A 10,899-nucleotide genomic window follows, 5' to 3' on the forward strand; every position below is an offset into this window, starting at 1 on the left:
GAGAGAGAGAGAGAGTACACACGATATACGTGGTTCACCCAATGTGGGCTACGTCCACGGGAAAGCAGCCACTCAATGGCTTTAGTACTTCAAAACAAGAAGTAGTTTACAAAGGGATTATACCCTTAATGGAGCTCCCGCCTTGCTTCACTCTCACCAACTCACACTCACCTTGTTGCATCAACTTCACACTATGAAATGTGTGTAGAAATGGCCTCCTTTTATAGGCCAAAAGGGCTGCCCTCTCTTATGAGAGACAGCCATGTGTAGCCGCCCTTGTGCGAATAAGTCCAAATCGGACCCTCCAATCCGCCCATGTGTGGCCGCCCTTGAGAAGACAAGTCCGCTTTTGAATTTGGCCACCGACCACCGGCCATCGGCCATTGACTACCGGCCACCGGCCAACTGACCGGTTGTTTTCCGATCACTTTCCGGCCATAATATTCTGGCGAAAAAAAAAGTCTCGAGGCGTCCGCCCCCGAGGCCTTTAAAGTTGCCCCTGATTCTTGTCCGTGAAAATTTTGGTTTCCGGTGAGTGATTTTCCTTCACGCACAATGGCTTCTCCTCATAATGGGGGCCTTACAAATGTGCGCTTTTACCACAGAAAATTACAAGGGTAAATCAAGCTCCATACTTAACATTATAGACCTCACAAAAATGAATTCTAGAGTGGTATATTTGCAAAAAGTTGAAAAAAGCCAAAAACAGGATCCGTTTTTTCACACAGTTTAGGTTGTGAAATGTTGTGTAAGGACAAGGTTAAAGATGGAATTGATATTCCAAAAAAATGTTGAGTTTTTTTCAGCTCACGAGACAACTTTCTAGATAGATAGCACCTCAAAATCCATTTTGAAACTCTTAACATAATTCAAGGAAAATGGTCACTTAATAAGACATAAAAGTGTCCCATTACCAACCTAGTGTTAAAGAGATAATCTTCAAGCTAGAGGGAGAGAAATAGAGAGAGACGGAAAATGGAGATACTAGATATGTCTCCAAGCCTAGGATAGTCGTACATAGTCCACATAAGGATTCCCCTCATGATGGATTCTCTCCCCTCCTTTGCAAGTGAGACATCTACAACAGGGATGCCTCTCCATAATTGCTCCAACTCCTCGATGTGGGGCTCGAGGTAGACAAAAATATTAGCCACTTTGTACTTCCCTGACACAAGCAAGGAAAGAAGTATATTTCCCTTCTTGGTCGTCTCCCATGGTGGAATATTGTAGTTGATGATCACCATAGACCAAGTGCTCCATGAAGTAGACTTAGTGTCAAAGGGATTGACCCAATCACTTGCTAACCCAAGCCTCAAGTGTCGAGGATCCAACCCAAACTCTAGACATTGAGTTTTGAAGTGCCTCCATGTAGGTGAATCAGCACGGACACACATCAATATTCCATCATTTGAGTGGTGGTTGGCATGCCATGTGAGAAGCTCCACAATAGACCTACTTTTAAACATGTGCTGAATGTTGGAATTAGGGTTGCAGAGAAACACACACAGCTTGGAGAAGACGAAGGAAGCTCAAGGCACACAATAGAGAGTGTGTTACTTAGTGTGCAATGGAAAGATAGATAGCCCTAGAGTGATGGGCGTATATACAATGCACGGGGGAAAAAACCTCCTAAAGAGGGAAAAAATGCCCCGGCGGTCCTAGTGTGTTCACACACATCACTACCACATGTATATGGTAACAAATCCCCCCTGGAGTGATGCGGTGAACGAGAGCTGGCACATGAGTAAAGGGAAGTGCCATGCCCTGAGGACAGGATCAGTCCACAAAGGGGAGTAAGCCCAAAGCTTTGCGGAAAGCTTCAAGCTTCTCACGAGACAATGCCTTTGTGAAAAGATCTGCAAGGTTGTCCTGTGTTGGCACATAAGCCAAGCTGATCTCTCCTGCTGAGAGCCTCTCCCTGACATAGTGGTAATGCACCTCAATGTGCTTTGTGCGAGCATGAAAAACTGGGTTCCTCGCAACTGCCAATGCGCTCTGACTGTCAGTGTAGATAGTGTTGGCAGTGTCCTGTCCAACACCCAAGTCAGCCATAAGGCGTCTGAGCCATACACACTCAACCGTAGCTGTGAAGACTGCCCTGTACTCAGCCTCACAACTCGAAGTGGCCACAGTAGGTTGCTTCTTGCTCAACCATGATATACATGAACTGCCAAGCATAAAACAAAAACCACTTGTGGACACTCGCGTGTCAAAACAACCAGCCCAATCTGAGTCCGAAAAAGCATGTAAGTCTGGCGGCAATGATCCCCCCTTGGGATAAAACAAGCCAAGATGTAAAGTGCCACTAAGGTAGCGGAAAATCCTCTTGACAGCCTGCCAATGCTTAGACCCTGGGCTATGCATAAATCTGCTGACCTGCGAGACTGCAAACTGAATATCTGGCCTCGTGTTGCATACATAAATGAGGCAACCAACTGCAGTTTGGTAAAGAGTGACATCAGCAGGATCACCAGCATCATGTAGACTCAACTTCAAACCTGTTTCCATGGGAGTGGCAATAGGTTTGCAATCCTCAAGTCCAAACTTACATAGCAATGTCTCTATGTAACTTTTCTGACACAAGGCAATACCACCATCACACTGCTTAAACTGTATACCCAAGTAATGATGCAACAGCCCCAAATCTTTCATCTTGAAAGTAGCATTCAAATCAGCCTTAAATTCAGCAATATGTCTCTCATTTGGTCCAGTGATCAGCAAATCATCAACATAAAGAACCACAATGAGAAATACATCATCCTCCCGCTTTACATACAATGTGCTTTCTGTTGGACTGTTACGAAAGCCTCGTTTAACCAAATGAGTGTCAGCTTTCTCATACCAAGCACGAGGAGATTGCTTCAACCCATACAAAGCCTTCTTACATTTGCACACTTTGTCCTCTTGTCCTTTTATGACAAAACCGCGAGGCTGCGTTACATAAACTTCCTCAAATATGTCACCATTCAAGAAAGCAGTAACAATGTCTGATTGATGTACATCCCAACCAAAATGAGCTGCCAATGCACATAGAAAACACACAGTAGTCATACGACAAGTGGGAGCAAAAGTCTCTTCATAATCTATGCCTTTTTGTTGTGCATAACCCTTTGCAACAAGTCGAGCCTTATGGCGATCGATCTCACCATCCGGCTTGCGTTTCAACTTGTAAACCCACTTCGTACCAATGGCCTTTTTGCCAGGAGGCAAATCACATAAAGTCCATGTGTCATTCTCTATAAGTGCATCATATTCTGATTTCATGGCAGCAATCCAATTTTCTGAATTCTGTGCTTCATCAAAAGACAGAGGCTCCTCAACATCATGTAAACTAGACACAGCCAAAGCATAACAATCTGATGCATAAGATGCATGGCGAGAGCCTGAACGAGTACGACTAGATAAAGGTGCATCCAATTTACTGTCACGCAAAGTGTGCACCAGCCATTTTGGCATACCTCTAGCCTGCTCATTTTCAACCCTTTCCTCATCAAGTACATCATGTACATCTGCATCAGTAATAGGCTGTTCTAAAACATTTTCAGAAACCCCCATAGGCTGTACATTTGCCTCATTGGAACTTACATTTGTATTTCCACCACTGAAAAGAGGCAACAAAGTGTCATAAATGTCCTGTGAGCTTACATTACTGTCTCTAGTACATGACAGCAAGGGTTGAACAGAATCTTCCACAAACACTACATCCCGTGAAACCAAAATACGTTTTGTTTGCGGATGATACAACCTGTAACCTTTGCTTTCAGCACTATAACCAACAAAAATACATTTGACAGCCTTATCATCCAATTTTCTGCGCTGCACTTGTGGCACCAAAGCATATGCCAAACAGCCAAAAACACGCATGTGCTCAATAGAAGGTTTTCTATCATGCCATGCTTCATATGGAGTAATAGACTGCAAAGCTTTCGTAGGACACCTGTTAAGTACATAAGTGGCACACATGATGGCCTCAAGCCAAAAAGAATGCGGCAAAGCTTGACTTTTGACCATACATCGTGCCATTTCCGTTAGTGACCTGTTTTTCCTCTCAGCAACACCATTTTGCTGAGGTGTATAAGGCACTGTACATTGGTGTTTTATCCCACGACTAGCCAGAAATGCATTAAATTCATGAGACATATACTCCCCCCCTTGATCGGAACGGAGGGTGCCCATAGTACATTTTGAGACATTTTCAGCCATAGCCAAAAATTGTTTGAAGCACATAAAAACTTCGGACTTTGCTTTAAGCGGAAATACCCATGCATGCCTGGAGTAATCATCAATGAAAGTCACGAAGTACAGGTAATTGCCCAAGGACGGAGTTTGCATGGGCCCACAAACATCACTATGCACATACTGCAACCTGCATGTGGCCCTAACTGAACCATCCTTTGGAAACTTAGAACGTTGCATTTTACCCAGAATACAGCCTTCACAAACATGTTTGATAGGTGCTTCAAGAGGCGGCAAAGAAGCAACCATATCAGATTTCTGCAAACGCAGCAAACTGGCAAAATTCAGATGACCAAAACGTGCATGCCAAAGTTTTGCATCTGAAATAGCCCTTGAATCTGCAACAGCATTTGCAAAATTTTGTCCACACTTGTCATACAAAGTGAGCTTATACAGCCCACGGCACAAAAGTCCAGATGCAACAATTTCATCACCAAAACTGAGATCATGAACTGTACATCTGTCATCCACAAATTTGACTACAAGTCCAAGTCTAGCAAGTGCGGATACAGACAATAGATTCTTCTTGATCCCAGGTACATAAAGTGCATCAACAAGTGTGAAGGAACTGCCATTAGCAGCAGTGAGCACAATCTTTCCAACTCCCTGAACTGGATAAGAGGCGTTGTTGGCACAAGTGACTGAATTCCCATGAGGGACAGACTCGAGAGAGGTAAACAATTCACGATGTGAGGTAATGTGCTTTGTAGCACCACTGTCGAAATACCACACATGTGAATCTGCAGCAACTGACAAGCATGCATCATGGACAGCAGGATTGTAAGTGCACTCTGCGCTAAAAGCCCATTCTGCATCAACATCAGCATCACAATCTCCTTTCACAGAAGACTCAACAATGGCTGCATTTGTAGTGGAACCAGCATTTGCAGTGGAACCACCCTCTTTCTTCTTAGCCTCTTTGGCCTTCAACTTAGGACACGACTTGATCAAGTGATCATTGGCTTTACAATAATGGCAACGCATCTTCTTTTTGCCCTTATCACCAGAATTGCCAGACGAAGTGCTACCAGCAGAAGCATTAGGAACAGAATTTTTGCCACTCGCAGCAGAACCATAAGAAGTGGCTGCATTACTGTTACCACCCTTTCTTTGAGAAGCAATAAAAGCCTGTTCAACTGCACGCTGCCTAGTCCTGTTTTTTCTAGAAAGTGACTCTTGCAACAGCAATGTGCATAATGCATCAAACTTGACAACTTCAGGATTTCCTTGGGTCATCAGTCTCCAAGTACTAGCAAAAGTCTGGTAGGAATCTGGTAAGGCATCAAGAACAGTCTGCACAAGGGAACTGTCAGAAATGACTTCACCTGCAGAAATGAGTTGCTCATTGATATCCTTGACACTAGCAAGGAAAGTGTCCATATCATCTTCCTCATGCATAATCTTCGACTCTAGCTCTTTACGCAGCAAAGCAATTTTAGCCTCATTGCGGCTTGCATAAAGACCTGCTAGAATATCCCAAGCCTGTTTTGCAGATTTTGCTGAAGGATGTGAGGAATAATGGTGCGCTTCACAGACAACGCAATCAATGCATGAGCCTGCGCATCCTTAACATCCCAACGAGCTTGTTCTGCTGTAGGCAAAACAACTCTAACAGCTGCAATCCTTGCAGCAAGACCTGCAACATCCTCAATATCGCCTACATCTTCAGAACCAGGACGTACATCAATGCCCTGCACAATGTTCCAGACACCTTTTGACACAAGAACGTGTTGCATCATATAAGCCCACATAGGGTAGTTGTCCCCATCCAACCTGTCCTCAGCAGCAAACATCTTGAACACATCTGTGTTGTTGTTGTCAGCCATGGTAAATGCTGCACCTGATGTGAAAACTGCCCGAAAATAGGAGAAATGGAGCGGGAACAACTTGTGCTATATAGCACAAACCGTAGAAGACTATAAGGCACCTGTTATGCAGAAAACGGCACTGACAGAAAATCTGCACAAAATGACGAAATAACCTATGCAGTACTGCCCGTAGTGGAAACGGAGGCCGAAATGAGCCCAAATCAAAATTCTGAGCAGACCGAGCTCTTCGAGCTCACCCAAAATATTTGTCGACCTGCGAACGCTTGCCAAAGCTCACTGAAATCAGAGAAAGTGAGCAGGCGTGTGCTGGAGCAGCTGGCGACTAAGCCCGGGAGGACGTGACCTGCTCTGATACCAATTGTTGGAATTAGGGTTGCAGAGAAACACACACAGCTTGGAGAAGACGAAGGAAGCTCAAGGCACACAATAGAGAGTGTGTTACTTAGTGTGCAATGGAAAGATAGATAGCCCTAGAGTGATGGGCGTATATACAATGCACGGGGGAAAAAACCTCCTAAAGAGGGAAAAAATGCCCCGGCGGTCCTAGTGTGTTCACACACATCACTACCACATGTATATGGTAACACTGAATGCGAGGGAATAATGGAAAATATCTCAATACCTTGCAAGGTAGGTGCACCCCTCTCACTCCGGTCTTGTAGCGTGCTTCCTTGCACACAGGACACATGGGGTAGCATGTGTGTGCGTACTCATTGCAGTATATTATGCAATCATTGATGCATGCATATATGTGCTCATACTCCTTGCCAAGTGCACTGACATATGATCTAGCTCGTCGATGATCCGAAGGCATGTGGTGATCTTTTGGCAGCATTTTGCCGATCAAACTACAAAAAAAAATCGTATTAATACAATTAAAAGGAGGCACCATGAAGCAAGAGAGATGTATAAAAAGCCATATAACGAACTTATCCAAGGAGTACATTGAAACTTGTGTTGGTCCAACTGAATATTGCTTGCAAGTTGAGGACTTCCAACGATGCTTTGGAGCACCAAATACTGTGCACCATTGTAAAGAGGTGTTCGGGCACTCATCAGCAATCTATCCTCCATTGTCGTTGTCTATCAAGTGCATGGCTGAAAATCCTCCTCGAACACGTCGCGTTCATGAGCTAGTAGCTCATCACACATATAGAACATGTGCTCATTCTCTACCTCAAAGTGATCATGAGAGCTAGTGGGAGGGTCACCATGCACCATGCCTAATTCGTCCAATAGCTCTTGTCTCTGTCGTTCGACCTTGCGCACTGGCGTACCACCACCAAACACAGACCAATGGGACACCTCCTCAAGTGAGGGGTGAGTGGCGCTCTCATCTCTCCAAGCGCATGTATAAAAAGCCATATAACGAACTTATCCAAGGAGTACATTGAAACTTGTGTTGGTCCAACTGAATATTGCTTGCAAGTTGAGGACTTCCAACGATGCTTTGGAGCACCAAATACTGTGCACCATTGTAAAGAGGTGTTCGGGCACTCATCAGCAATCTATCCTCCATTGTCGTTGTCTATCAAGTGCATGGCTGAAAATCCTCCTCGAACACGTCGCGTTCATGAGCTAGTAGCTCATCACACATATAGAACATGTGCTCATTCTCTACCTCAAAGTGATCATGAGAGCTAGTGGGAGGGTCACCATGCACCATGCCTAATTCGTCCAATAGCTCTTGTCTCTGTCGTTCGACCTTGCGCACTGGCGTACCACCACCAAACACAGACCAATGGGACACCTCCTCAAGTGAGGGGTGAGTGGCGCTCTCATCTCTCCAAGCGCTTTTTCGAGATGCAAAAGCCATTCATTCCCATGTGCTCCAAAGCAATACGTCTCAAGTGAGGGATTGCTCTGAAAATTTTGCACTTGACGCAAGGAAAAGGGAGTTTGTCCTTGAGCCACCGATCACATTCAGGGACGTTCGAAGGGCCACGATCATTCCAGTCGTCGTGCACACGTACGAAACAGAGGTTATAATTCAAAAAAATTATATTTAGTCATGTGTCCTAAAAAATAAACAATTAATTAGAGAAAATAGTGTCAATTCCATATTTCAATAAAAACAAAGAAATGACTAAAAATACGGAGAGAATAAAGTACAATGAGTGCTATAATTTTTTTGATGAATTGCAATCAATTCAATACTTACACTAAATGGCTTAATTTTTAATCGCAAATGGTACAAAAGGTTTATAAAATTGATATAAAAAACATCTAAAAGTGCTACAAATAAACATATGGTAATTATTTAAGTACATGTTAGTATAAAATATTCAATACTATCAATTAAAAAAAATCATTTAAAAAACAAAAGGCTATGTATGAAATTATGATAATCTAAGGATAGAAGGAGGTGGTTTGTACCCCCCCTCCTACCTCGGATACGTTTGTATCTGTTTGAAATGACGTTACGCGGTAATAGGTGCGGGAATGTACCCAATGATAGGGGCGATAATATCCGTGATAATCGTCACCGCCTAACAAAAGAAAAAGGACAAAGTATGCCACGTATTTGTGGCATACTCTATCCTTCTCTTCTCCGCCATCACACCTGCACCTTGCTCAACCCTCCCTACTCTACCTCCTACACCCTCTACCTCTCTCTCCCTTGTCCATCTCTCCCCTCCTTCTCCCTCCCTCACACACACACACACACACATTTTTGGGTCGTTTGTGAACGAGTCTTTGAAGGGGGGCTTACCGCAATCGACATAGGACACTCAACCTAACGGTCAACCATCTCTACAACTTAAGGTAATTACATAGCCTCTCCTCTTTCCTATTGTATTATACTCCACACACACACACATACAAACACACACACACACACATGCGCGTGCGTGCACACACACTTACATGCATAAAGATAGAAACAATAGGAGATTAAGAATTGCATATACCTCATTCATTTGACCGATTGATGCAATAAGGATTATTGTTAATTATTTTTTGATGTAGGTTGCTTAGTGAAGTAGATAAACCTTTTTGCGTATTGTTGTAAATATGTTTTCTTTGTTTGCAAATGGATACTCGGGTAGCTTTGTTTGCAAATGGATGTAAGAGTAGATTTTTTTGCAAATGGATTGTGATTAGAATAGAAAAATAAATAGGTTAAAGTAAATAAAAGAGGAAAAAACTTGAGAAATGAAAGAGGGAGAGTAGAGAAAGAAATAGAGTTTAAAAAAGATAGATAAAAATAGTAAAATGGAAAGACAAAAGTAGAGGGAGAGAGGGAGAGAGAGATTCAAGAGAGATAGAAGAGTTATGAAAAATAAATCATCTTTGGTTTATATAGATATAGTAAAGAGGGAAAAAGAGATAGAGAGGGAAATAAATAAAAATTTGGAGATAGAAAGAGAGAGAGAGAGAGATAGATAGATAGATTTTATTATCGTCCTCGGAGGTCAAATATGACCTATGGGACCAAAGTTACATGTGATGTAGTATGTGTATGGCTGATGAGTGACTCTCGATGCTCCAAAATTGTAGTGATGAGAGTCGCAATGGAGAGCCCACACTTTGGCTGGGAGAGGAAAGTGTGTAGGTCTAAGTTATGGCTGAAAATGTGAGAGAAGCAAGTTCGGATGTGATCAAAAGCTGAGCACTCTAGTAGTGTGTGGTACTCAGACTCTCGAACTTGCAGTGAGCATAATGTGCACAATCGATTTGACTCTTCTCCATTGCCCCAACGCCCTATCTCGCATCGAAGGAAATGGGAGCTAAGCCGAATTGCTGCGATAGTGCGTATCGCGGACAAGGGAATAGGCTCAAGCATGTAAGTGTGAGTACGGTTTCCTCTCTCAGCGAAGAACATGGTTTTGTAGTTGGGGGCAATATAGGTGGTGTAATGTATGAAGCGTGACCCATCGGATTTCTCCCAAGCCGTAATACATTGGCGTTGTAGAAAAGCTTCATTCACTTGAGAGTCAATTGAAGCATCATGTAGCAAGTGTAATGCATCCCATCTCCCAAACCACTTCTTTATGTCTTGCATCCATCCCGTGCTCAAGATCTTGCTTTTATGCGTCTTTTGAACTTTTTTGCTTGCTTCCCATGCAATTGTAGGAAGTCGATGTGAGGGGTTTTGACGCATCTTTATCATGTACTCCACAACCCTTTCCATGCCCATAACCTCAATTGGAAGAGATCCCGACTCAAGAAGTAGGAGCATATATGGTGTTTGTGTCTTAACTTGGAGAAAGTTTGTAAGAAAACGCTTTTGGACATTCTCAAACTCTTTCCAAGTAGACTTTGAGATGCTCCCGCCCCACACTTCAACTCCATAAAGAAGAACCGGTGTCACCAATGCATCAAAAAGATACTTCTTGAGAACCCAACACTTGATGTTTCCCGCATTACACATGTTCTCAAATGCATAATATGCTCTCTTTCCCGCTTCCAAACGACGCATAGCACATTCATGCCACTTGTGATTGGATGGAACCTCAAGGCCAAGGTACTTAAAGCTCTCAACAACTTCAAGTGTCTCGTTGTTGTACACAATGCATGGCTTCTCCTTATGGTTGGTTTTCACAAGCATAACCTTTGTTTTGGATTCATTTACAATCAGCCCACTATGCAAGCAAAAGTTCTCAAGGACAACCATAAGCTTTTGTGCATCTTCTAAAGTGTGTGCTAGAAGCACTACATCATCCGCATACAACAAAAGCATGATTACCGCATTGCAAATAGTGACCTCTTCAATGCCTTCTTCTTGCATAAAGTCAAGTACCATTTGTTCCAATTGATCGATGCATAGACCAAAGAGAGTTGGTGACAATGGACATCCTTGTTTAACCCCAATAGTTCTTACAAAAATTTC

The sequence above is a fragment of the Adiantum capillus-veneris genome, chromosome 9 (assembly GCF_014529385.1).
Source record: "Adiantum capillus-veneris isolate H3 chromosome 9, ASM1452938v2, whole genome shotgun sequence".
In the NCBI taxonomy this organism is placed as follows: domain Eukaryota; kingdom Viridiplantae; phylum Streptophyta; class Polypodiopsida; order Polypodiales; family Pteridaceae; genus Adiantum; species Adiantum capillus-veneris.